Genomic DNA, 26,710 nt, shown 5'->3' with positions numbered 1-26,710 from the left:
AGGTTGAAGTAACTCCCCAACCACACCTGACGTTATTGGGAAAGGAGGAAGGCCAGCAGAGAGGTAACAGGCTGGATAGGTTACCATCTATTCTGTGGTCACAACGTGACATGGATGTAGGGAGAATAAGAACAGCCAGTCCGGTAGAAATAAAGCTGAAAAAGGGAGCAGTTCCACCCAGGAGACCACAATATCCCTTGAAACCAGAGGCAGAAGAGGGAATAGCGCCAATGATACAGGGGCTACTGGAGGCAGGAGTACTCAAAAGGACGGACAGCCCATGTAATACCCCACTGTTACCTGTCCTTAAAGCAGATGGGTCTAAATGGAGACTGGTGCATGACTTGCGAGCGGTGAATGAGGTAGTGGAGGACTGGCCAGCGGTGGTTCTCAACCCACGCACGCTCTTGACTAATATTCCACCAGAGGCAGACTATTTTTCAGTGATTGATTTGTGTTCGGCTTTTTTCAGCGTTCCCCTGGCAGATCAGTGTCAGTACCTATTTGCATTTACATACAGAGACAACCAGTATACCTACACTAGAATGCCGCAAGGATTTAAACATTCACCACACGTATTTAATCAAGTGTTAAAGGCGGATCTAGAGGGCATATCGTTGGAAAGTACATTGATACATTATGTGGATGATTTGTTGATTTGCTCCGAAAGTGAGGGTCAGTGTGAACAGGATACCATAACCCTTTTAGGGAGACTGGCGCATGGAGGGCATAAAGTATCTAGAAAGAAGGTGCAATTTTGCAAGCAACAGGTAGAATACCGAGGTAGAGTGATATCCAAGAGAGCGAGGGCGATAGTGCTGGATCAAATTGAGGCTATAACTAAAGCTCCCAAGCCCCAGACAGTGAGACAGATGATGACGCTTCTGGGACTGACAGGATATAGTTCAGATTGGATTGGGGAATATGCTGAAATTGTAACGCCACTAAGGAAAATAATGAAGGAAGCAGGACATACAAGCTTGAGGAGTAATCTGCAGTGGAATGAGGAGGCGGAAGTGGCTTTCAATACTATTAAACAGGAATTGCAGCCCCAGCATTAGCTTTGCCTGACTACGAGAAGGCCTTTCATCTGTACGTATCCAACCAACAGGAAGGTTATGCCACGGCAGTTCTAATGCAGGAGACTGGCACAGGTAAAGCAAAGCAACCGATAGCATACTACAGTGCGAAACTGGATGAGGTGGCTCAGGGGTACCCACCTTGTTACCAGGGATTGGCGGCACTATACTATGCATATGAAAAGGCATCATCCATAACCATGGGCTATCCTGTGATTCTGTACACACACCACAAGGTAGCAGAATTACTGGAAAGAGGGAAGTTCGTGTTGACACCAGCCAGGATAGCCGCATATCAGATGCTACTGATATTTCCAGATATAACTATACAGAGATGCACTACCATTAATATAGCTGATTATATCCCTTTAGGGTATGAAGGAGAACCCCATGATTGTGTAGGGAAAACAATGACATTCGCTAAATTGAGAGCAGATTTACGATCAGAACCATTAGAGGACGAAGATAAAAAGGTCCTGTTCGTAGATGGCTCTTGTTACAGAGATCACGATGGGAATCACGCAGGGTTCTCAGTAGTGCAACAGGATCAGGCAGACTTCAAGGTCATCAGAATAGAGGCATGTCCCCAACCGTGCTCCGCCCAGCTAGCAGAAATCAGAGCTTTGACAGCAGTGTGTGAAATGATGGAAGGAGAGAAAGTAGCTATCTATATAGATTCAGCATATGCTCATGGAGTGTGTCATTTGTTTGGGGCAGTGTGGAAACAGAGAGGTTTTAAAAAGAGCAATGGAGATCCCATACAGCACTGTCAGCAGATTTTAGATCTAATAAAAGCACTGATGAAACCTAAAGCACTGGCTATAGTAAAATGCCAGGCACATAAAAAAGGAAATGATGCAGTAACAAAGGGAAATCAAGCTGCAGATGAAGCAGCCAGGAAAGTGTCTGGGTGTACATCTGCTGTTATCGCACCCCAGGTAAGTCTAGAGCCGGAACCTATGGTAGAGGACCTGATTGAAATACAGGGAAAGGCAACTTTGGCAGAACAAACACTGTGGAGACGAAGGGGGGCCAAGCAGAACCCAGAAGGCCTATGGACCACGGAAGATGGCCTACTGGTAGCTCCCACCCCTTTACTGACTATTCTGATCTCAGAAGCACATGGGATGGATCATTGTTCAAGGGGGGAAGTAATAAGGAAAATAAAAAAGGATGGATTTTGGTCGCCTTATTTACAGGCTTCAGTAGACCATGTATTGTCACAGTGTGAGGTATGCGCCCAGAATAATGTTCGGAAAGGAATTACAACCCCAATAGGTCATATACCAGTACTTGAAGGGCCATTTAAGCACCTAGTGATTGACTTTCTTTTTAAATCTTTTTATTAAATTAGCACACAAAAGGTAAACCATGTAGACACTAATACACTGTTGCAATATAAATTTGCAAGAGATATTAATACACAAAAAAAAGTTAGTACAAACAGTGCAGTTTAGATATAAAATAACAGGGTAATATAATAGTATACTAATTTTCCATACATATCAATAAAGACAAGAAAAAACCCAAAAAAAACCCCACCATGCAACTAATCTAAAAAGCAAAGCAATGGGCTAACTAGGTATCAAGTAGAGTTAAACAACTTAAAACAATCACATCCTCAAACCCGACCTCCATTAAAAACAGTTAAAAAAGCAAGAAGGGAATGTAAATATGGGCAAAGAGAGAAAAAAAATTACATTAAATGAAAATGTTGAATAAAAGATCTCCAGGTCTGTTCAAATTTAACTGAAGTATCATAAAGATTACTTCTGATTTTCTCCAAATTTAAACATAGCATCGTCTGAGAAAACCAAAAGAACATAGTTGGAGCATTAATCTCCTTCCAATGTTGTAAAATACATCTTTTCGCCATTAAAGTAAGAAATGCAATCATTCTATGAGCTGAAGGGGAAAGATTACTGGAAATTTTAGGTAATCCAAAGATAGCAGTAATAGGATGGGGAGAAATATCTATATTCAATACCTTTGAAATAATATTAAAAATGTCTTTCCAAAAAGTTTCCAAAGTAGGACAGGACCAAAACATACAAGTTAACGAGGCTATCTCCCCATGACATCTGTCACAAAGAGGGTTAATATGAGAATAAAAACGAGCTAATTTATCTTTAGACATATGTGCTCTATGAACAACTTTAAATTGAATTAGGGAATGTTTGGAACAGATAGAGGAAGTATTGACTAGTTGTAAAATATACGCCCAGTCATCTGCCGAGATAATAAAGCCCAATTCCTTTTCCCAATCTGACCTAATCTTATCAAATGGAGCTTTCCTAAGTTTCATGATAGTATTATAAATAATAGCCGTTACACCTTTCTGACATGGGTTAAGGTTAATTATAGTATCTAAAATATATGTAGGAGGTAACGTCAGAAAGGAAGAGAGTATAGTACTTAAGAAATTTCTAACTTGGAGATATCTAAAAAAATGTATTCTTGGTAAGTTGTATTTGTTAGATAATTGTTCAAAAGACATAAGGGAGCCATCTAAAAATAAATCCAAAAACCGTGATATACCATTAGTCTTCCAAATTTGAAAGGCACAGTCCATGGAAGAGGGAGGAAAGAATATGTTGCCTAAAATAGGAATCGCAAGCCGAAATTGATTAAGATCAAAAAATTTTCGGAATTGAAACCAAATACATAAGGTATATTTAACTATCGGGTTACAAATCTGTTTGTGGCGTTTCAAATCGAAAGGAAGAGAAGAACCTAAAATGGAGCCAAGTGCATAACCTTGAGCAGATTGTAATTCCAATACTACCCATTTAGGAATGGATAGTGTATCTTGGTCAAGTAACCAAAATTTCATGCGTCGAATATTAATTGCCCAATGGTAGAATCTAAAGTTAGGTAGTGCCAAACCTCCATTTCTCTTAGCTTTCTGTAGATGTATTCTACCCAATCTCGGGTTTTTATTTTGCCAAATAAATGAAGAAATTTTAGAGTCAACTTTGTCAAAAAAGGATCTTGGAACAAAAATCGGTAGTGCCTAAAATACATATAAAAATTTTGGCAGAATCAACATCTTAACAGCATTAATATGACCAATCAAAGTTAAATAATGTGGAGACCATTTAAATGAAAGTTGAATAATGTGATCAATTGAGGGTAGGAAATTAGTCTTAAATAAATCCTTATGTTTACAGGTAATTTTAATCCCAAGATATGAAAAATGGTTATTAACCAATTTAACGGGAGGTTCTGATATAAGGGAACTTGGTTATTAATCGGGAAAAGTTCACTCTTACTGAGATTTAACTTATAACCTGAAAAAAGACTAAATTGTGCTAATAAATCTAAAGCAGCAGGAATAGATTTTTGACAATTAGAATAATATAAGTAAGTCATCAGCATAAAGTGATACTTTATGAGACTTTAAACCACGAGTTATGCCAGTAATATTTGGAGATTCTTGAATAGCAATTGCAAGAGGTTCTAATGCAATATCAAATAATAAAGGACTAAGAAGACAACCTTGTCTAGTACCTCGAAAAAGAGGAAAAAAAGGTGAGTTTAAAGAATTAATACGAACTGAGGCCATAGGAGAATGATATAACAATTTGATCCAGGATATAAATTTCAGGCTGAAATTAAACATTTCAAGCATCTTAAATAGGTAAGGCCATTCGACTCTATCGAAGGCTTTTTCAGCGTCTAAGGAAATGATGCATTCAGGATCATTTTGTGACAGGGTATAGACAATGTTTAACAGTGTACGAATATTATAAGAAGAGTAACGGCCTTTAATAAAACCCGTTTGGTCTTCTGAAATAATATAAGGAAGTGCTTTTTTTAATCTGTTTGTTAATAATTTAGAAAAAATTTTAGGGTCAACATTTAATAAGGATATTGGTCTATAAGACGCACATTGAGCAGGATCTTTATCCTTCTTTAATATTAAAGAGATCGATGCTCTATAAAAGGATTCGGGAAGTTTACCAAGTTTTAATGAGGCCTCCAGAACCCTGAGTAACCAAGGGATTAATGAGGATGCAAAAAATTTATAAAATTCCACGGTAAACCCATCAGGACCAGGAGCTTTCCCCGGGTTCATAGAAAAAATAACATTCTTAATCTCATCAGTGGTAAAGGAAGAGTCTAACATAGAAGATATATCATGTGAAATCTTAGGGAAATCTAGGTTATCTAAAAAGTCATACATATGTTTAGAGTCTCGTGGAGACTCTGATTGATATAAGGAGGAATAAAAGGCAAAAAAGGATTGATTAATCTCAGCTTGATCAAATATCAGTTGATCTTTTTTATTATAAATCTGATTAATTTGAAATTTAGTATAGTTAATTTTCAACTGATTAGTCAACAGTTTACCAACTTTGTCACAATGTACATAAAATTCGCTTCTTGTTTTCATTAATTGATTTGCAATAGAGGACAAAAGTAATAAACTGTGTTCCATTTGAAGTTCAGTTCTTTGTTTATACAACTTCTCAGAGGGAGCTGTAGCATATTTCTTATCAATTTCCTTAATCTTGTCCACAATAACCAGCTCCTCCTCCTTCAACCTCTTCCTCAAAGCAGCAGAATACAAGATGATCTGACCACGAATATAAGCTTTAAAAGTATCCCAAAGGGTGCTCATGGATATATCCTCTGTACAGTTGATTGTAAAAAAGAGATCAATCTGTTCATTCATAAAGTTAACAAAATCCGAGTCCTGAAGCAACAGCGAATTAAAACGCCATTGTCTATTATTTTGTGTATTGGCCGATATTTTAATAGAAAGCTTAAGTGGAGCATGATTCAAAATGGTTATAGAGTCATATTCACATTTAACCACTGAAGAAATAAGATGAGAGTCAATAAAAAAATAATCAATTCTTGAATAGGAATGATGAACATGTGAAAAAAAAAAGAAAAATCTTTTTCCCGAGGATGCAAAAAACGCCAAATGTCCGTCGATCCGGAATCTGAGAGAAATGAATTAATCAAGGTTGCAAATTTATTGGGTAAAGTCCGTAAAGGAGCCGAACGGTCCAATAATGAGGATAAACAAGTATTAAGGTCCCTGTCCCAGATTAGTGAAAACTCATTCAAATTCGGGAACAAATTAAATAATGATTTGTAAAATTCCGGACAATCCATGTTGGGAGCATAGACATTAACCAAAACTACCTTTTTATTAAAGAGTAAACCACTAACCAATAGAAATCTACCATTCGGATCAGAAATAATATCGTGTTGTACAAAAGTGATTGAGGGATCTATAAAAATAGAAACTCCTCGAATTTTAGCATTGAAATTCGAATGGAAGTGTTGATCCTTCCAGAACTTAAATAAACGTAGTTTATCCCCCCTCCGCACATGGGTCTCTTGTAAAAATAGAATATGTGCTTTGAGTCTCTGGAATACTTTAAAGACTTTTTTCCTTTTTATTGGATGATTAAGACCGTTAGTATTCCAAGAGACAAAATTAATAGTAGACTCCATAATCCCTAAAGTCAACCCTCAAATAAAGGAGGATTGACAATAGGTTCGACCCACGTACCCGGAAAGGGAACAGAATAAACAAGAGATAACGGGAAAGAGAACGTGACCAATACTTCGGTAATATAAGTAGCCCAAGAAGAAAGAAAAACTAAAAAGTGAAGCCCCCCCCACCCCCCACCTCGTACCCCCAAAGCTAAATCTAAGATAGACCAGCCAGAAAGAAGCGAGCACTAGAACTACCCTCATGACTTTCGATAGACGCTCACTAAAAAAAGTGTATATATAAAAAGATCAGCTAAAGTTATAAAACAGTAAAGGAATAAAAAAAGTACACCAATTAAAACGAAAACGATATAATACAAAGAAAAAACAGGTACATATAAAGAAAACCGTTAACCTACAGCAGACCGTATACTTAAACAAGAAAATGAAATATTAGCACAGACTAGCCATGAAAACTACAAAAAGTACTTTTGAAAACTACAGAGTTTAAGGCCTCCAGGGTTATACGTAAAATGACGCTGAGGAAATAGCCACCCAGAATCCCCAGGGAAGAAGAAAGGAATGACGCAGTTTAAAAAAAAGTTTGGCAACCATATTAATTAAACCGAAAAAGAACTTTTCTGCCCTCATATAAAGCAAAAAAAATTAAACCCAACAGATTAACTACCTCCGATCAAACAGAGATGATTTAATAGTGCGATTAAGATGTTGAAGGCAAGAGTTGATCCAGGTAACTCTGGGCTTCCGATGGAGAGTCGAAAGAACGGGAAGACCCATCAGACAATTGAATCCTCAAATGTGTGGGATGTGATTGACTATGTAGACATGATTAAAAGCAGTAAGAGGGAAAAGATACATGTTGGTGGTAATCGACAGATTCAGCAGATGGGTAGAGGCAGTACCCTCGAAAGATCAAGGGGCAGGAACAGTAGTGAAATTCCTGACAAACGAAGTGATCTCAAGGTTTGGGATACCGACAGAAATTAGCTCAGACAATGGTTCAGCTTTCATCCAAAAAGTGGTCAAGTTAGTACTGCAAGCACTGAGAATAAAGCAAAGATTTGGATGTGTGTATCACCCGCAGTCGCAGGGTATGGTGGAAAGAATTAATGGGACTTAAAAACCAAACTAAACAAAATCTGTGCAGATACTACACTCAACTGGGTCGATGCACTACCGTTAGCATTAATGAGTTACCACATGCAGACTGATCAGATGACGTGTCTAACACCGCATGAAATGCCAACTGGAAGGCCCATGCCAGTGCCCCAGTGGAGAGGACCATATAAAGGGCCTAATTTGGAACAATTGGAATTGGAATTAAAACAATACATGCGGCAATTAACTATGATACACAAGTCTATTTATGCACAGGAAAAACAGAAAGAGCCAGAGATTGATCAAGGGGAAGGACGAATCAAGCCAGGTGATCAGGTCTACGTGCCAGCGTTTCGAAGAAAGTGGAACGAACCTAGAAGGGAAGTGCCCTTTACAGTAACCAAAGCATCACCCACCGCAGTTCAAGTGGAAGGACGCTCCACCTGGTATCATCTCAATCACTGCACTAGAGCAATCCCGCAGGTACAGTCCGGTGGGCCACCCGAGGTAAGTGGTGAAGAGGAACAAACAGTAGGGGACAGACAAGAGCAACAAGAAGCTGACACTGAACCGCAGGAACTTGACTAAGTAATAAGGGAAATTTTTGGTCCTGCGGACAGGCCAGAAGACCCTAAAAATGGGGTTATGGATGGTAGTACTCTTTCAGATAATGGGGACGACTTGGGGGCGACCAGTCCCGCCCCCCCGGGATGATATACTCAGATACTCTTGTGCAGATTTGGAGACCATTAATTTGGCAGGTGTGCATGGGATTGTTAGGATCCCACAAAACCTGAGAGAAAGGAGTAAGAGGAGCACAATGGTTACCTCCGCACCATGGTAACAGAACATGTGGTACCAAAGGGCAAATTATACAGCAGGGTTGATGAAGAGACAGAATTGTTATCTATGCTCAAGGGCAAGTCCGGTGCAAAACGTAGCCCCCATGCCTTATAACTCCTCCACCTGCACGCAATGGCGAAAGGAGCGGAGGGGGCAGTGTGCGCGGCAGTGTCCAAGTGTAGTCAAGACTTGCAGCATGGGAATTTGTAGTGGGACGGATCCTCGTTATCAGAAATGTATTGATAACACACCAATGTGCCCTTATTGGTGTATGTTATACCAGGCTTCCTCGCAGTTTGATCAAAACAAGCTTGCCTGTAACTGTAATTACAGCAGACCGTGGGCTATAAATAAAAGAAGCCAGACACCCACATTGGGAAAGCTTAAAATGCAGGAACATTTGAGTTATGAATGTTTCACGTGGACGGGTGACCTCTCGGTTGGGGATTTCAGCGGCAACTGTGTTAAGACTTGGGATGTAACCCCAGGCCAAAGATACCAGACAGGTACCCCTCTGCCCGAGGGTGCACTGAACTCCCAGACCATCCCGTTAGCAGATACCTGGTGGCTGTGTGGACAGGAGGGAGGTTTGAGATCCACACTTCCCCTTAACTGGGCGGGTACTTGTACACGTGTTATGCTGATTCAAGAAGTTGTAGTATCCCCTGAAGTACAGTTTGACACCTCGAGGCAACAGACACTATAATGGAGGAAGAGAAAATATGAGCCCAACCTGACGATTCGGATCGACAGTATAGGACAGCCGAGGGACATACCTAACGAGTTTAAGGCAAGAAATGAGATTGCTGCGGGCAGGGAAGTACTTATACCTATAATAGGGATTAGCAAAAATGTTGAATGGATAAATTATATATATTATAATCAACAGAGATTCATTAACCACACCAATGATGCACTAGAGGCTTTGGGACAGCAGCTAAATGCAACCAGTAGAGTGGCGTGGCAAAATAGACAGGTACTAGACTGGCTATTGGCAGAGAAAGGAGGGGTTTGTGTAATGTTTGGGGAACAGTGCTGTACTTTTATACCGAATAACACTAGTCCGGAGGGATCATTTACCAGAGCAATGAATAAACTGAAAAATCTAAGAAAGGAAGTTAAACAAAATGCAGGGTTTGGACACCAGTTCTTTGACTGGTTAAATAGTAAACTAGGAGGATGGGGAGCATGGCTGACCAAGACTGCAGTAACCATTGGTATTGTATTACTAAGCTGTGCGGTCATTTTGTGCTGTTTTCTTCCATGCCTCAAGTCGTTTGTAGTGTGTGCTACAATGAAACAGTTTCCGATGCTCCTGGAAATTATTGGGTCGAGCCCTACGGAAAAAGAAGCACCGATGATGTATTTGTACAGTCTGCGAGACAAGCAAGACGAACAGGAGAGAGATGAAATATGTGGGGATTAGACTGTGAAGGCTCCTGAGTCTTTTTCCCTGTCTCAGATACGAAGGGATGGGTTTTTGGCTCAGTGGCCTAGGGAGGTAGGGAGAGAACACTTTGAGTCCTAAGCGCAGGAAACTATAGTTTAACCCAAATTTGGGAGTAAATGCAGGGCTCTATTTGAGCTTTTGTGCATAGACTCTCAGTCCTCTCTCTCTCTGTATGAGACCCTGTGGATCTCAAAGGGGAGATTATATTGGAAAATGCAAATGCATGCATTGTATTTTCTATGTATTACAGTATTTACTCAAATGCACACATTGTATTTTCTATATTTACTAGGTAACCACTGCTAGCTCAATAGAAGGTATTCACTATGTAGCCATGACTTTTGGCCTGTTCACTATTAATTCATGAAGAGAACTAGAATGAAACCAAGTAGAAAGATAACGGTGGCAAGTAAGGTGATGAAATATGGGGCAGTATGTCAATGCAAGACTAATTAAGAAATAACTGTGGTTAGGGATGAGAGGACATATGGTCTAAAATGTAAACTAGGACATAATTAAGTTGGGGAGTAAAACAGTAGTGGAAAGTCAAGAGCGGATATATTGATGATATGTAATCACAGGCCGACTGGATATGATAATGTAGCTAAGATAGGAAATTGCTATAAAAAATGTTGTATACAAGCCTCGATGGGCAGTCAGCTACTAACTTTCTGATTGTCTCAGCTTTGATTTGCAAATTAAAGTTTAAAACGTCTTGACAAGTTTTCTGCGTCTCCTTGTCGTTTGTGAGAAATGAGAAACTACGACATCAGTCATCACATAGCACAAAAACAGGCCCTTCAGCCCAGCTCATTCATGTTGACCAAGTTCCCTACCTGAGCTAATCGCACTTCCCTTTTCCCTCACCCTTTTCTATTTATGAACAGTCGAAGTACATACACCTTAGCCAAATACATTTAAACTCAGTTTTTCACAATTCCTGACATTTAATCCTAGAAAACATTCCCTGTCTTAGGTCAGTTAGGATCACTACTTTCTTTTAAGAATGTGAAATGTCAGAATAATAGTAGAGAGAATGATTTATTTCAGCTTTTATTTCTTTCATCACTTTCCCAGTGGCTCAGAAGTTTACATACACTTTGTTAGTATTTGGTAGCATTGCCTTTAAATTGTTTAACTAGGGTCAAACATTTTGGGTAGCCTTCCACAAGCTTCTCACAGTAAGTTGCTGGAATCTTGTTCCATTCCTCCAGACGGAGCTGGTGTAATTGAGTCAGGTTTGTAGGCCTCCTTGCTCGCACACGCTTTTTCAGTTCTGCCCACAAATTTTCTATCGGATTGAGGTCAGAAAATGATGTCAAGTCTGGTTCATCCTTGGGAGCAATTTCCAAATGCCTGAAGGTACCACAAACAATAGTACACAAGTATAAACACCATGGGACCACGCAGCCGTCATACCGCTCAGGAAGGAGACACATTCTCTCTCCTAGAGAAGAACATACTTTGACACGAAAAGTGCAAATCAATCCCAGAACAACAGCAAAGGACCTTGTGAAGATGCTGGAGGAAACAGGTCGACAAGTATCTATATCCACGGTAAAACGAGTCCTATATCGACATAACCTGAAAGGCTGCTCAGCAAGGAAGAAGCCACTGCTCCAAAAACACCATAAAAAAGCCAGACTATAGTTTGCAAGTGCACATGGGGACAAAGATCTTACTTTTTGGAGAAATGTCCTCTGGTCTGATGAAAGAAAAATTGATCTGTTTGGCCATAATGACCATTGTTACGTTTGGAGCAAAAAGGGTGAGGCTTGCAAGCTGAAGAACACCATCCAAACTGTGAAGCATGGGGGTGGCAGCATCATATTGTGGGGGTGCTTTGCTGCAGGAGGGACTGGTGCACTTCACAAAATAGATGGCATCATGAGGAAGGAAAATTATGTTGATATATTGAAGCAACATCTCAAGACATCAGCCAGGAAGTTGAAGCTCGGTCACAAATGGGTCTTCCAGATGGACAATGACCCCAAGCATACCTCCAAAGTTGTGGCAAAATTGTTTAAGGACAACAAAGTCAAGATATTGGAGTGGCCATCACAAAGCCCTGACCTCAGTCCGATAGAAAATTTGTGGGCAGAACTGAAAAAGCATGTGCGAGCAAGGAGGCCTACAAACCTGACTCAGTTACACCAGTTTTGTCTGGAGGAATGCAACAAAATTCCAGCAACTTACTGTGAGAAGCTTGTGGAAGGCTACCCAAAACATTTGACCCAAGTTAAACAATTTAAAGGCAATGCTACCAAATACTAACAGTGTATATAAACTTCTGACCCACTGGGAAAGTGAAGAAAGAAATAAAAGCTGAAATAAATCATTCTCTCTCCTATTATTCTGACATTTCACATTCTTAAAATAAAGTAGTGATCCTAACTGACCTAAGACAGGGAAGATTTTCTAGGATTAAATGTCAGGAATTGTGAAAAACTGAGTTTAAATGTATTTGGCTAAGGTGTATGTAAACTTCTGACTTCACCCATACCCGTCCAAATATCTATTACATGTTATAATTCTACCCACCTCTACTATCCCTCTGGTACCTCATTCCATGTACTCATTACTGTCGGTTTGAAAAAGTTGCCCCTGAATTCCCTTTACCCTCTCACCTTAAATTAATGCCCTTTCAGTTTAAAATCCCCTACCCTAGGAAAAGCACTACGATCATTCACCTCATCTATGTCCCTCATGGTTTCATATACCTCAAAATGGTCTCCCCATAGCTTTCTACAGCACAGTGAAAACAGTCCCAGCCAATACAGTCTCCACTTATAACTCAAGAACTCAGTCTCACTTACATCCTTGTGAATCCCTTTCTGTGCCCTTTCCAGCTTTTTGGCACCTATCCAAAAACAATTAACCAGAATTGCACACAATACCCCAAGCACAGTCTTGTACAGCCGTAACATGACGTCCCAGCACTTGTACTCAATGCCCTGATTGATGAATGTAATTGTAACCACATTAAAAAACCTGCAGCAGATTTGGTCTCCACCTAAGGAAGGACAAACAAATTAGAGACTGGGAGGGTGATTCACTAGGTTCTTTTCTGTGATCAGAAGATTGTGCTACGGGGACAGGCTGAAGATTGGCCTGAACATACTGGAATTTGGAGGAATGAGGGAGGGACCTTATGTAGACACAAAGATTTTATGAACTTGAAATCATAGGTGCAGGGAGGATATTTTCTCAGCTTAAAATCTTAGAACTATAATTGGATGGGTTAATAATTTAGGGTGGGTGTCAGAGTGGAGATATGTCTCTACCAAAGGATGTGTGAAGCGCTCATTCCCTCTGCTGGCCTGCAGGTCACCTTTGAACAAGGTGTAGCACCTGCTTAGCCCCCTCCCCCTGATCAGGGTCAACTGAAGCCATGGGAGAAGGTGGTGGATGGTCATATGAGCAACTGGTGCAAGTCCTGGTTATGCGATCACTGACGACAGGCAGACAGTCTCTGAAGAGTATTGATAATGGTTAGGGTCACCCATCTTGTAAAGACACTGAACAGAAGAAGGTGATGGAAAACCACTACAGCACAAATTCTGCCAAGGGCAATCATGGTCATGGATCATCATCACCTACGTCATACAAAGTGGCACGTAATGCTGATGATGATGATGATGAATAATTTAGGACAGATGAGGAAAATTCTCTTTACCCAGGGTGTTTGGGAGGGGAAGGGGTAAGGGGAGAATAAAACAGTTAAATTCTTTGCTGTTGAAGATAATTGATTGTTAGATACATTAAAGGTTAGACTCAATAGATTTTTAGACATTAAGGGACTAAGAAATAGGGGAGTAAGGCAGGGAATAAGATAAGATACAGGATCAGGGATGATACTGATCTCCAAGAAGACGCTTTAGGGGCCGTGATGACTATTTCTGCCTCCATTTAATGTACGTAAATCTTCATACAGCAAGGATACACTGTGAGAAAGTTTATGACCTTTAAACTTTGGATCCATCTATAATGGCAGTACACAGGTTTGAGATGAGCCAGAATTTAGAAGATACAGTGTCAATAAGTAAAATGTCTGGAAAATGAATAATTGTTTTCCATAACAAAATCAGATGTATGGCCTTAATTGTTTCATCTATCTCCTTAAAATACATAAGGTACTACATTTAAAAACACTGCACAAAATATCAAGTGGAAAATTTTCTTCATAGTTGCTCTCACACACACACACGTACGTGCTGGAGGAACTCAGCAGGTCAGGGGGCAACATAGAGGGGAAAAAGCAGTTGACACTTCGGGCCGAGACTCTTCATCAAGACTGGAAAGAAGAGGGGAAGGAGTCAGAATAAGAAAGTGGGAGGAAGGGAAGGATTACAGACTGACAAGTTATAGGTGAACCCAGGTGAGGGGGAAGTGGTTGCGTGGGTGAATCAGATTGGATTAAGAAGCTGGGAGGTGATAGTTCAAAGTGGTGAAGGGCTGAAGAAGAAAAAAATTTTAAGTACTTATACAGTCTTTATACCAAATTCAAATACATCATAAAGCTTTTGATATGGACCAATTATGAGAGAATAATTCAATTCAAACTGGGTATTTATTTAGTTTTCATATGTAAGCATAGTGTTAATGTAATTTGTATTCCACAATTCTGCTTGAAACCTAATTATTTAATCATATTTAGAGGAATTTGCATTCATTTCTTATTTATATTGCTATCAAAAATTCTAAATTAGATGTCTGGCTCTAATTGGAAAGTCTGTCTTTTAAGAGTTGATGCTTTCTCTGATTAATTCACAGCAAAGTGTCAAAAACTATGCGAAAATTGGTGAAGTACAGTTGTGATCATACAGTCATGTTTAACTGTTTGTTTCTTGCTGTAAACTCCCCTAAAGTGATTATTAAAATCTTTTCCACCAATACTAGACCACTGCTTTTCCTAATATCTATAAATGACTTGTACTTGGGTAAGTACAGCACTGTTTCCCAATATCCAGCTGCTTCACTGAGGTATAATGAACTATACAGAGTAGACTGTAGTAGACCAAGGAAATATGGGCTGGCTAATGGAATAGGAAATAAATGACAGATGTGAAGTGTTACATTCTGGTAGGATAAAATGAGAAGAGGCAATATAAACCAAAGGGCATAATTCTGTAATGGTTCTCAGAGTAGAGTGATTGTAGGTTACTTACGGTATGCATGGTTTGTTGAAACTGGCAGGGCTTGTTGAGAAAGTGGTAAAAAGAAATTCAAGGAAGCTATGATTAACCTTTATAAAACAGTGATTGAGTTGTAAATGGAGTATTGCACCCAGGTCAAGGAAGCCACGCTTTAAGATGCAAAGACTTTACAGAGGGTGTAGAAGAGATTCACTAAAATCATAGCTGGGATGAGGGATGTGGATAAACTTAAGAAATTGCAAGTGTGTAGACAGAGAGAAATAGTTCACTTTTGCAGAGAGGTCAAGAACCAAATGACATTGAGTGAAGGTAATTGGCAAAGAACCAAAAGTGATGTCGGGAAAAGCTTTCTGATGTAGCAAATGCACTGCAGGGATAGCATGAGGGGCAAATTTAGTTGTAGCTGTTGCACGGAGAATGGGTGAACCCAAACGCAGGACACTGACACAGAGGTAGCGTAAGGATGCAGACGAGTGTTTATTAATAGTTTCAGGGAAGGCTGGAGAGCGAGGATTAGGCAGAGGAAAGCCAAGGAGTGAGTGAGGCTGGACCGGGGATCAAAACCAGGTCACTACGGTGAGAACATGGCGTCTAACCACTGAGCCAGCGGAGAGTGTAGACGAACGGCGGGATGAGGCGGAGCAGGGATGCGGACAAGGGGATGAGAGTGGCTGGGGGAGAACGGCAGCGGCATGCCATGCTCCTGTTAACATGGAAAGACAGAGTTAACGCAGGGAAACAGCGTGGAAACAGAACTTAGAATACACAATTCAAAGCGGGTGAGAGACAGAGTTAACACAGGCAAACAGCAGGGATGAATGGAAGAGCAGGAGGCAGGCAAAACTTTTCTTGACACGGCATTGCTGGAGCTGAACGGCAAACAGGAGACAGGCGACAGGCAACACTTATCTTGACACGGAGAGTTAAATGGAAAGGCAAAAGGCAGGCAATCTTTATCTTGACACAGAGTGGCAAATGGTAGGCAGTACTTATCTTGACACGGAGAAACAGAGTTACACAGGTAAACCTCGGTGCTGAAGTAAAACTTAGAATACACCATTCTAAGCGGCCGGGCATGTGAATTACCACACTGACTGAAGCAACAATCTGGCAACGTGTGGATGCAAAGCCAGGGTTTTTATGCTGCAGGTTTCGATGAGAATCAGGTGCTGCAATCGAGGATCCCAGGAGAACACGGGGAAAAGGGAATTAGGAGAATAAGAGGAATTAACAGTCGGGACCATGACAGTAGTAGTCAAAAGGCAAAGTACAGAACGAAAAAAACACAAATTACAGGACTTTAAGGAAAGGGCAGGAAGTGGGACTATCTAGATTGCTCTTGCATAATGCTGGCAAGGACTCTTGTACTCTTGCACCCAATGATGTCTCTCTGTGCTGTAAGTATTATGCATTAGCTGAGCTCATAGCACAGTTCTTCAAAATAGGAGACTTATGAAAAAAAATCAGAACAGTCAAACAACTAAATTCATTATATAAAGAAAGAATTCATTTTGCATAGCAATATTCACAACAACTTCATGTTAGTAAAGTACAAATACAGCTTTGATGCATAGAAAGATGACAACTAATTTGTACTATGGATCCTGTAAACACTACCTAGTCAAATAAAATCATAAAATAATATAAACATAGCCATTATCATTAACAGGATTATCTGATGCTATAATTTGTCAAGGTCATGTCATGAGATACATCCAGTTCTTAAAGATACATGCACAATTGTATATGCAACAGTTCTTGAATAACTTTGAAAAGGTAATTAACCTACAAACTGTCATTTAACTATATGCATTAACTTACACCATCAAATAATGATTTGCCTTTATAAATTAATTATAAATATTTACACACCACCGTAAATTTAGCTAAATGCTGGTGTACTGTTTCTTATATCGACCTTTCACTGAAGATCATCATCTTGTCTTGGTGGAGAGGCTTGTGGGTTCCTGAGATTCCTAGAGTGATACCATTGGGAGTTTAGCCAGCCGTCACTTAGCTTCTGGTGGGGTCACCCATGGCAGAGGGGTCAAAGGTAAGGTCAAAGGGGAGGTTCCGGACAAAGAGTGATCCTCAACAGCAGAGCTGGCAGAAGTTGATGACATCACAATGGCAGTAATGGCGGACGAAGGCTGCACAGCGCAGGGTCCCCAGTCATCTTGCATTCCAGGCCACCGGACCCTGACTCTGATCTGGCAAGGACCATGTGGTGGCTGTCCATGTGTCAGCCTCCCCATGTTAAACAAAGTCACGCATAGGCATTCTCCTTTAAGAGAATCCACCCTACACTAATGGTCAACCCTTTGGGAGAACATTATACCCGACCTGAATGATCCTACAGCTACTGCATCTACCAAATTCTTTGTGGTAAACCGTACCCGCTATGTCTATAATTGTTGCACTAAGATAATTATCTCTATAAACTTGCATTCACTGTATGCAGTGTGTACTTCATATATAAGTGTTAATATAACAAGCCAACAAATACCCACAAGAGAAAACTATATATTATATTTGGCAACACACACAAAATGCTGGAGGGACTCAGCAGGCCAGGCAGCATCTATGGGAAAGAGTAAACAGTCAATGTTTCCGGCTAAGACTCTTCATATGGACTGGAGAAAAAAGATGAAAAGTCAGGGTGAGAACGTGGAGATAGGGGAGGAAGAAGTACAAGGTAGGCGGTGATAGGTGAAACTGGGAGAGGGTGTGTGGTGGTAACGAGCTGGGAAATCAATTGGTGAAAGAGATAAAAAGGGCTGGAGAAGGGGGAATCTGATAGGAGAGAACAGAAGACCATAGAAGAAAGGGAAGGCAGAGGAGCACCAGAGAGAGGTGATGGGTAGGTAAGGAGATAAGGTGATGAGGTGAGAGAAGGAAATGGGGAATGGTGAAGGAGAGGGTGGGGGGGGGGTGGCGATTACCGGAAGTTCGAGAAATTGATGTGAGTGCCATCAGGTTGGAGATGGAATATAATGTGTTGCTCCTCCAACCTAAGTGTGAGCTCATCACAGCAGTGGAGAAAGCCATGGACTGTCACGTCTGAATGGGAATGGGAAGTAGAATTTAAATGGGTGGCCATCACTTTTTCTGGCAGACGGAGTGTGGGTGCTCAGTGAAGCGGTCTCCTGATCTTACGTCAGGTCTCACCGATATACAGGAGGCCCACACTGGGAGCACCAGAACCAATAGATGACCCCAACAGTCTCACAGGTGAAATGTTGCCTCACCTGGAAGGATAGTCTGAGGCCCAGAATGGTAGTGAGGCAGGAGGTGTAGGGGTAGGTGTGGCACTTGTTCCAGTTGCAAGGTTAAGTACCAGGAGGGAGATCAGTGGGGAGGGATGAATGGACAATGGAGTCACGTAGGGAGCAATTCCCGCAGAAAGCAGAAAGCAGAGTAGGGAGAAAGATGTGTTTGGTGGTGGGATACCATTGGAGACGGTGGAAGTTATGGAGAATTATGTGCTGGACATGGAGTCTGGTGGGGTAGTTGGTGAAGACAAGAGTAACCCCAGCCCTGGGGTGGCAACGGGAGAATGGGATGAGGGCAGACGTGCGCAAAATGGAAGAGGTGTAGTTGAGGGCTGCAATGATGATGGAGGAAGGAAAGCCCCTTTCTTTGAAGAAGAAAGACATTTCATTAGTTCTGGAATGAAAAGCCTCATCCTGAAAGCAGATGCGGCAGAGACAGAGGAATTAAGAGAAAGGGATGGCATTTTTACAGGTGACAGGGTGGGAAGAGGTAATGTCCAGGTAGCTGGGAGAAACAATGGGTTCACAAGTGACAGGGTGGGAAGATGTATTGTCCATGTAGTTGTGAAGGGAAGATTTTATTATATTTATTTTCTATTTATAGATTATTTTATATTTGGCACTTGTCTAAATATTATTAACCATGTGGTAATAGTGCTAATTTTGAATGTCTTTAAGCAATTTATGTCTTCGGCCCCATCCATGTGCTGTGCCTTCTGTTACCTAGGCTGCAATCCTTTGTGAAACATTGTTCTTCAATCCAAGTGACTAAAAATCAGGTTCACTCCTAAGATCATTGATGCTCACAAATAGTTAATAACCATCGGTAACTGGTCCTTCTCATTCCTGCCAGCATGACTCTGAGCGTATCTCCTGAGGATAATGCCATCTTGCCCTGCCTGGCAGGAATATGGTAGAAATATTCCCAAAACATATGGCTCACTATGCTATCAATACAATTTTCTCCAACATTCCTGCAATGACATGATGGCCTTATATGTGTTTGGACATTCCTATTTCAACCTGTACATTTGCTATTAGCCAAGAGCTTCTTGAAGGACTTCCACCATTGTGCATTTTACTCTAAAATTATGATGGGACTGTCTTGATAGGGTTGATGTGGAGAGGATGTTTCCTTTTGTGGCAGTAGTGTACTTGAATATTTTTAAAGCATTCGTAGGTGGACATGGATGAGGGTGAAATATTTCCATGGGAAATGCAAATCTGAAATTACAATCAAATCAGCCGGTTTTGTTGAACTTGATGGAGCAAGTTCAAGGGACCAATCCTGCTTCTAATTCATATGTCCCTCCCTGTGGCTGATAGTCCCAACATGGAATCTGCAGATTCTCCCATAGAAGAGTCAGGTGAATGGATAGTTTTGGTGGTACTTTTTTGTCTTCTGTGTGCTCTTGATGAAAAGACTAAACACTCTCAATATGCACCAGGATGCTCCTTTTCCATTTTGACCAGAAACAAGGGAAGAATTCTCACTTTGATGAGGATGTTACATTTTATCAAGAAGATTGAGAAGCATCCTTGATACATTTTCTGTGATGAAGTTTGGAGTGGAGTGCTCTGTTTTCTGTCTAATGTAGCCCACACATCAGTACCTCCTGTGTAAGAGCCTCAGTACTGAGTGTCAATGCTGGGAATGCTGGCCTGGGAGACAACATTGACATGAGTTCACACCTTCCAGACAGATACAGAACATTTGGCAAGGATTGTGCTGGCTGGTACCTTTCCAGTAGAATGAAGTGCAAAGTTAATTAATCATGATTCAGAAACGTACAGGAGGGCGGAGCTCACTGCCAGTCAGTGACATGCAGTATCCACCAAGTGCAATCTTGTTGAGCCGGTCTGAACTTCGAGTCTTTATTTGTTTAATATAGTTTTACTGTTAAATCTTTTTAACCTTGCTTGCCAACGTAAATGAAAACTACGAGCTGAACTGCAGGTGCCTGTAACGAGAGCTGTATAACTCACCTCCTTCTACCTTAGGCCACGAACTTATCAATCACCCCTGCTGTTGTCCACCTGAAGGTCCAAGACACTCTCGTTACATGCACGTGCAGTTCAACTCTTTGAGTGATAATGCAGAAAGTTTGAAGTTAATAACTCATCTCCTTCTACCTTAGGCCACGAACTTATCAATCACCCCTGCCGTGGACCACTTCTACAAAGAAGGGATCCGTATCCTCCACGACTGCTGGACTAAGTGAGTAAATGTAGGAGGGGACTATGTTGAAAAATAAATGTGGTAGGTTTTCTAAAATTGACTCCTTCTACCTTAGGCCACGAACTTATCAATCACCCCTTGTATACATATTTAAAAGTAAACGAGAAGACTCTCAGGGAAGTGGTTTAACCGCCTAGAAATGGTTAGCAAGCAACACACTTAACAGTTGCTGGTGAACGCAGCAGACCAGGCAGCATCTCTAGGAAGAGGTACAGTCAACGTTTTGGGCCGAGACCCTTCGTCAGGACTCTGTTTGTGCATGCCTGAAAGAAAATGAATCTCAGGGTTGTATATGGTGACATATATGTTCTTTGATAATAAATGTACTTTGAAATTTGAAATTGGTAAATTGATTTTTTTGTTATCACATATAATGATGTACAGTGAAAAACTTGTCTTGCATACCAATCATACAGATCAATTCATTCCAATGTGCATTGAGATATTCAGGTTCAGATCTTAGCCCAAGCTGCTATCATAAAATTTCTTATTTTACTAACCTTTAGATCCCAATTAACCAAAATAATCTAGAAGTAATTGAATTGTTTTTGTGTCCTTCACGGGTATGTTTGGCATATCCATGCAATAACAGTTTGTGTTCATAATGCAAACAACAGGAATTCTGCAGATGCTGGAAATTCAAGCAACACACATAAAAGTTGCTGGTGAACACAGCAGGCCAGGCAGCATCTCTAGGAAGAGGTGCAGTCAACGTTTCAGGCCGAGACCCTTCGTCAGGACTAACTGAAGGAAGAGTGAGTAAGGGATTTGAAAGTTGGAGGGGGAGGGGGAGATCCAAAATGATAGGAGAAGACAGGAGGGGAAGGGATGGAGCCAAGAGCTGGACAGGTGATAGGCAAAAGGGATACGAGAGGATCATGGGACAGGAGGTCCGGGAAGAAAGATGGTGGGGGGGGGTACCCAGGGGATGGCCAAGGGGTATATTCAGAGGGACAGAGGGAGAAAAAGGAGAGTGAGCGAAAGAATGTGTGTATAAAAATAAGTAACAGATGGGGTACGAGGGGGAGGTGGGGCATCAGCAGAAGTTAGAGAAGTCGATGTTCATGCCATCAGGTTGGAGGCTACCCAGACAGAATATAAGGTGTTGTTTCTCTAACCTGAGTGTGGCTTCATCTTTACAGTAGAGGAGGCCGTAGATAGACATGTCAGAATGGGAATGGGATGTGGAATTAAAATGTGTGGCCACTGGGAGATCCTGCTTTCTCTGGCGGACAGAGCGCAGGTGTTCAGCAAAGCGGTCTCCCACTCTGCGTCGGATCTCGCCAATATATAAAAGGCCACATCGGGAACACCGGACGCAGTATATCACCCCAGCCGACTCACAGGTGAAGTGTTGCCTCACCTGGAAGGACTGTTTGGGGCCCTGAATGGTGGTAAGGGAGGAAGTATAAGGGCATGTGTAGCACTTGTTCCGCTTACATGGAGGGAGATCAGTGGGGAGGGATGGGGGGGACGAATGGACAAGGGAGTCGTGTAGGAAGCGATCCCTGCGGAATGCAGAGAGAAGGGGGGAGGGAAAGATGTGCTATGGTGTAGCTATGGGCACCCGTATGGGTCCTAGCTGTGCCTGCCTTTTTGCTGGCTTTGTGGAACAATCTATGTTCTGTGCGTATTCTGGTATCTGTCCCCCACTTTTCCTTCGCTACATTGACGACTGCATTGGCGCTGCTTCCTGCACGCATGCTGAGCTCGTTGACTTTATTAACTTTGCCTCCAACTTCCACCCTGCCCTCAAGTTTACCTGGTCCATTTCCGACACCTCCCTCCCCTTTCTAGATCTTTCTGTCTCTGTCTCTGGAGACAGCTTATCCACTGATGTCTACTATAAGCCTACTGACTCTCACAGCTATCTGGACTATTCCTCTTCTCATCCTGTCTCTTGCAAAAACGCCATCCCCTTCTCACAATTCCTCCGTCTCCGCCGCATCTGCTCTCAGGATGAGGCTTTTCATTCGAGGACGAGGGAGATGCTTTCTTTTTTAAAGAAAGGGGCTTCCCTTCCTCCACTATGAACTCTGCTCTTAAACGCATCTCCCCCATTTCACATACATCTGCTCTCACTCCATCCTCCCGCCACCCCACTAGGAATAGGGTTCCCCTGGTCCTCACCTACCACCCAACCAGCCTCCGGGTCCAACATATTATTCTCCGTAACTTCCGCCACCTCCAATGGGATTCCATCACTAAGCACATCTTTCCCTCCCCCCCTCTCTCTGCATTCCACAGGGATTGCTCCCTACGCGACTCCCTTGTCCATTCGTCTCCCCCCATCCCTCCCCACTGATCTCCCTCCCTGCACTTATCCATGTAAGCGGAACAAGTGCTACACATGCCCTTACACTTCCTCCCTTACCACCATTCAGGGCCCCAAACAGTCCTTCCAGGTGAGGCAACACTTCACCTATAAGTCGGCTGGGGTGATATACTGCGTCCGGTGCTCCCGATGTGGCCTTTTATATATTGGCGAGACCCGACGCAGACTGGGAGACCGCTTTGCTGAACATCTACGCTCTGTCCACCAGAGAAAGCAGGATCTCCCAGTGGCCACACATTTTAATTCCACATCCCATTCCCATTCTGACATGTCTATCCACGGCCTCCTCTACTGTAAAGATGAAGCCACACTCAGGTTGGAGGAACAACACCTTATATTCCGTCTGGGTAGCCTCCAACCTGATGGCATGAACATCGACTTCTCTAACTTCCGCTAATGCCCCACCCCCCCCGTACCCCATCTGTTACTTATTTTTATACACACATTCTTTCTCTCACTCTCCTGTTTCTCCCTCTGTCCCTCTGAATATACCCCTTGGCCATCTCCTGGGTCCCCCCCCACCCCCGTCTTTCTTCCCGGACCTCCTGTCCCATGATCCTCTCGTATCCCCTTTGCCAATCACCTGTCCAGCTCTTGGCTCCATCCCTCCCCCTCCTGTCTTCTCCTATCATTTTGGATCTCCCCCTCCCCCCCCAACTTTCAAATCCCTTACTCACTCTTCCTTCAGTTAGTCCTGACGAAGGATCTCGGCCTGAAACGTCGACTGCACCTCTTCCTAGAGATGTTGCCTGGCCTGCTGCGTTCACCAGCAACTTTTATGTGTGTTGCTTGTGTTCATTATTATTGTTTTGTGGCATGTTTAGTGCATATAAATGAAGAAAGATGTTACCCAATCTCTTCCTTGCAAGGCATATACCTGATCGCCTGAAACCATGGACATAATGTCTCCCCCTCGTACCCCATCAGTTATTTATTTATATACACACATTCTTTCTCTCTCTCTCTCCTTTTTCTCCCTCTGTCCCTCTGCCCTTGCCCATCCTATGGGTTCCCCCCGCCCCCGTCTTTCTCCCTGATCCTCCTGTCCCATGATCCTCTCATATCCCCTTTGCCTATCACCTGTCCAGCTCTTGGCTCCATCCCTCCCCCTCCTGTCTTCTCCTATCATTTTGGATCTCCCCTCCCCCTCCCACTTTCAAATCTCTTACTAGCTCTTCCTTCAGTTAGTCCTGTGGATGGGTCTCGGCCTGAAACGTCGACTGCACCTCTTCCTACAGATGCTGCCCAGCCTACTGCGTTCACCAGCAACTTTGATGTGTATTGCTTGAATTTCCAGCATCTGCAGAATTCCTCGTGTTTACAAAATGTCTCCTTATCTTATTCAAAATTTCTTTTCATACTTCTTTCTATTCTGGGATGAAGTTAAAATTGTGAAATGACGAATACGTATTGTACACTGTTTTTGTACCTACCACAGAGATTGAATGGGTTAATTTATCAGCAAATTATAATGCATATTTTACTACATATTGTGCATATTTTCACATTTGCGTTGTACATTTTTTCAGAGCAATCTGTCTTTCTATATCAAGCAGTAGTAAATCAAGGCAACAGGAGTAGTGTCTCAGAAAGGCAGCGTTCATTATTAAGGACCCCCAGTCCAGGGCATGCCCTTTTCTCACTGCTACCATCAGGTAGGAGGTACAGAAGCCTGAAGGCACACACTCAGCGATTCAGGAACAGCTTCTTTCCCTCTGCCATCCGATTCCTAAATGGACATTGAACCCATGAACACCAACTCACTTTTTTAAATACATATTATTTCTGCTTTTTGCATGATTTTTAATCTATTCAATATATGTATACTGCAATTGATTTATTATTATTATTATTTTTTCTTCTTCTATATTATGTATTGCATTGAACTGTTGCTGCTGAGTTACAAATTTCATGACACATGCCGGTGCCAATAAACCTGATCCTGATTTATTACTGCTTGATACATAATGACCTGGATGACTGAGAACCTTCATGGACAATCTGTCTTTCTGTTACTTGGGTCTTTCATATTCTATTGTTAAACATCATGGCACTCTTCCACGCTTTTGTTCTGTTTCCTTTTTGTAATTTAAGATTCTTGTTGACTTTTCTACAAATTTATTATTTTCAAACTGATACTTGATATTCTACAGTATTGTGCAATTTTACCCAGTTCTCACACTGCACATTTTGGACTTGGTTTTGAATCCAAACTGAGGTAAGAAAGATTAAGGCTGACATTTATATAGTGCTTTCATAGTCCTGAGATTTTTCCAATGATGATTTGAACCAATGAGACCCTTCACGAAATAAAAATGAAATATACAAGATACTCTATCAACCTCAGCTCAACCTTTCAGCACTTCCTTCCATTGTATTTTATGTATTCAAATAGCTTCTTCCAGAAAGCATGTAATTTATTTCTTTCCATCATTTTGTGTGATAGCAAGTTCCACATTCGAACCATAAGTTAAGAAAGTTTAGTTTTTATCCCCCAGAAATGGACACCTTCTCTCCAAGCCATTCCTAAACTCTGACAGATAACCTCGAACTCTAAATAAAACAAAATCTAGCCATTCCGTCCTTTCTCATAGTGACAATTTTTCAGTTACAGTACAATTCTCATAAATTTTGTGTCTCTATCTCTCCTATAATGCAAAGATCAGTCATGTCAGGTGCTCAGAGCACCATGACAACTTCAACATGACTTCATTATTTTGAGTTCAATATTTCCAGAAAGAAACTGTAATACTTCACTGACTTTATAATCATTTCTGACTTACCATAAAGCTTTTAGTGATTTGTTCACCAGCACACCTTTTCCTTGCTACTCTGATCAGAGCAGAAAACGCTGGGCATACCCAGCAGGTCATGTGGCATCAGTGAACAGAGAAACTGAACATATCAGGTCTCTAATCATTCATCAGAACTGGAGAAGTGTCTTTCTGTCCTATTTATTTTCCAGTCTTCTACGGTACAGAAATTGCTATTATACTTTGTATTTCAATGCTCTGCCTTGTCTTTACCTATGTTAAATTTCATTTCCCACTTAACAGCTCAGTATGAGAGTTTCGTGTTGCTTTCTGCTCACTGACCGTGTGTGAATCAACATGTACAATCGTTAATTATGTTTAGATAACAAAAATGAAACTCATTACTTTGCTCTATTAAAGGGAATTGGTTTCTCCAATCTTTGAAAATATTATTATATAATATTTATTATATCAACAGTTTGTGGATTGGAATCTGAAGTAGTGTTATGGCATGTCTCTGGTTGCTCCTGCCACTGTGGCCTGCAGTCAACAAACAACACAGTGCTAAGTGGAACTGAACTGAGCAGAAGCTGAACATTCCTGGACTGTTCTATGAACTTTGTGGTTTTATATTTTATATTCTGTGTTTTTCACTCTTTTTGCCGTTTGTGTGATTTGTTCTTTTTTTGTACATTGGGGGTTTGATGTTTTTCTTTGAATGGGTTCCATGGTTTCCTTTGTTTCATGGCTGTCTGCAGACAGATGAATCTCAGAGTTGTATACTGCATCCATACTCTGATAATAAATGTACTTTGATAAACTTTTAATTATTCAACTCTGTTATTTGCTATAAGGGCTAATGAATGGCAAGTCAGTTCTGTTTAAAAAAGGATGGAGGCAAAAGGCAGGTAACTATAGGCTAGTTAGTTTAACATCTACAGTTGGGAAAATGCTTGAAGCTATCATTAAAGAAGAAATAGCCAGGCAACTGGAAAGAAATGGATCCATCA

General features: G+C 41.4%; 1 long non-coding RNA gene across 1 annotated transcript; it reads left to right on the top strand.

Annotated features, from left to right (window-relative positions):
* The first annotated feature begins 20,171 nt into the window (after positions 1 to 20,171).
* LOC134357526 (uncharacterized) lies at positions 20,172 to 26,432 on the top strand. Its single transcript, XR_010020640.1, has 3 exons — positions 20,172 to 20,231; positions 20,512 to 20,591; positions 26,179 to 26,432. It is a non-coding gene; the product is annotated as an uncharacterized LOC134357526 (long non-coding RNA).
* The last annotated feature ends 278 nt before the right edge of the window (positions 26,433 to 26,710 follow it).

The sequence above is a fragment of the Mobula hypostoma genome, chromosome 16 (assembly GCF_963921235.1).
Source record: "Mobula hypostoma chromosome 16, sMobHyp1.1, whole genome shotgun sequence".
Taxonomy (NCBI): domain Eukaryota; kingdom Metazoa; phylum Chordata; class Chondrichthyes; order Myliobatiformes; family Myliobatidae; genus Mobula; species Mobula hypostoma.
Note: the sequence above shows the minus strand (reverse complement) of the source record. Positions and strands in the feature narration are given on the sequence as shown.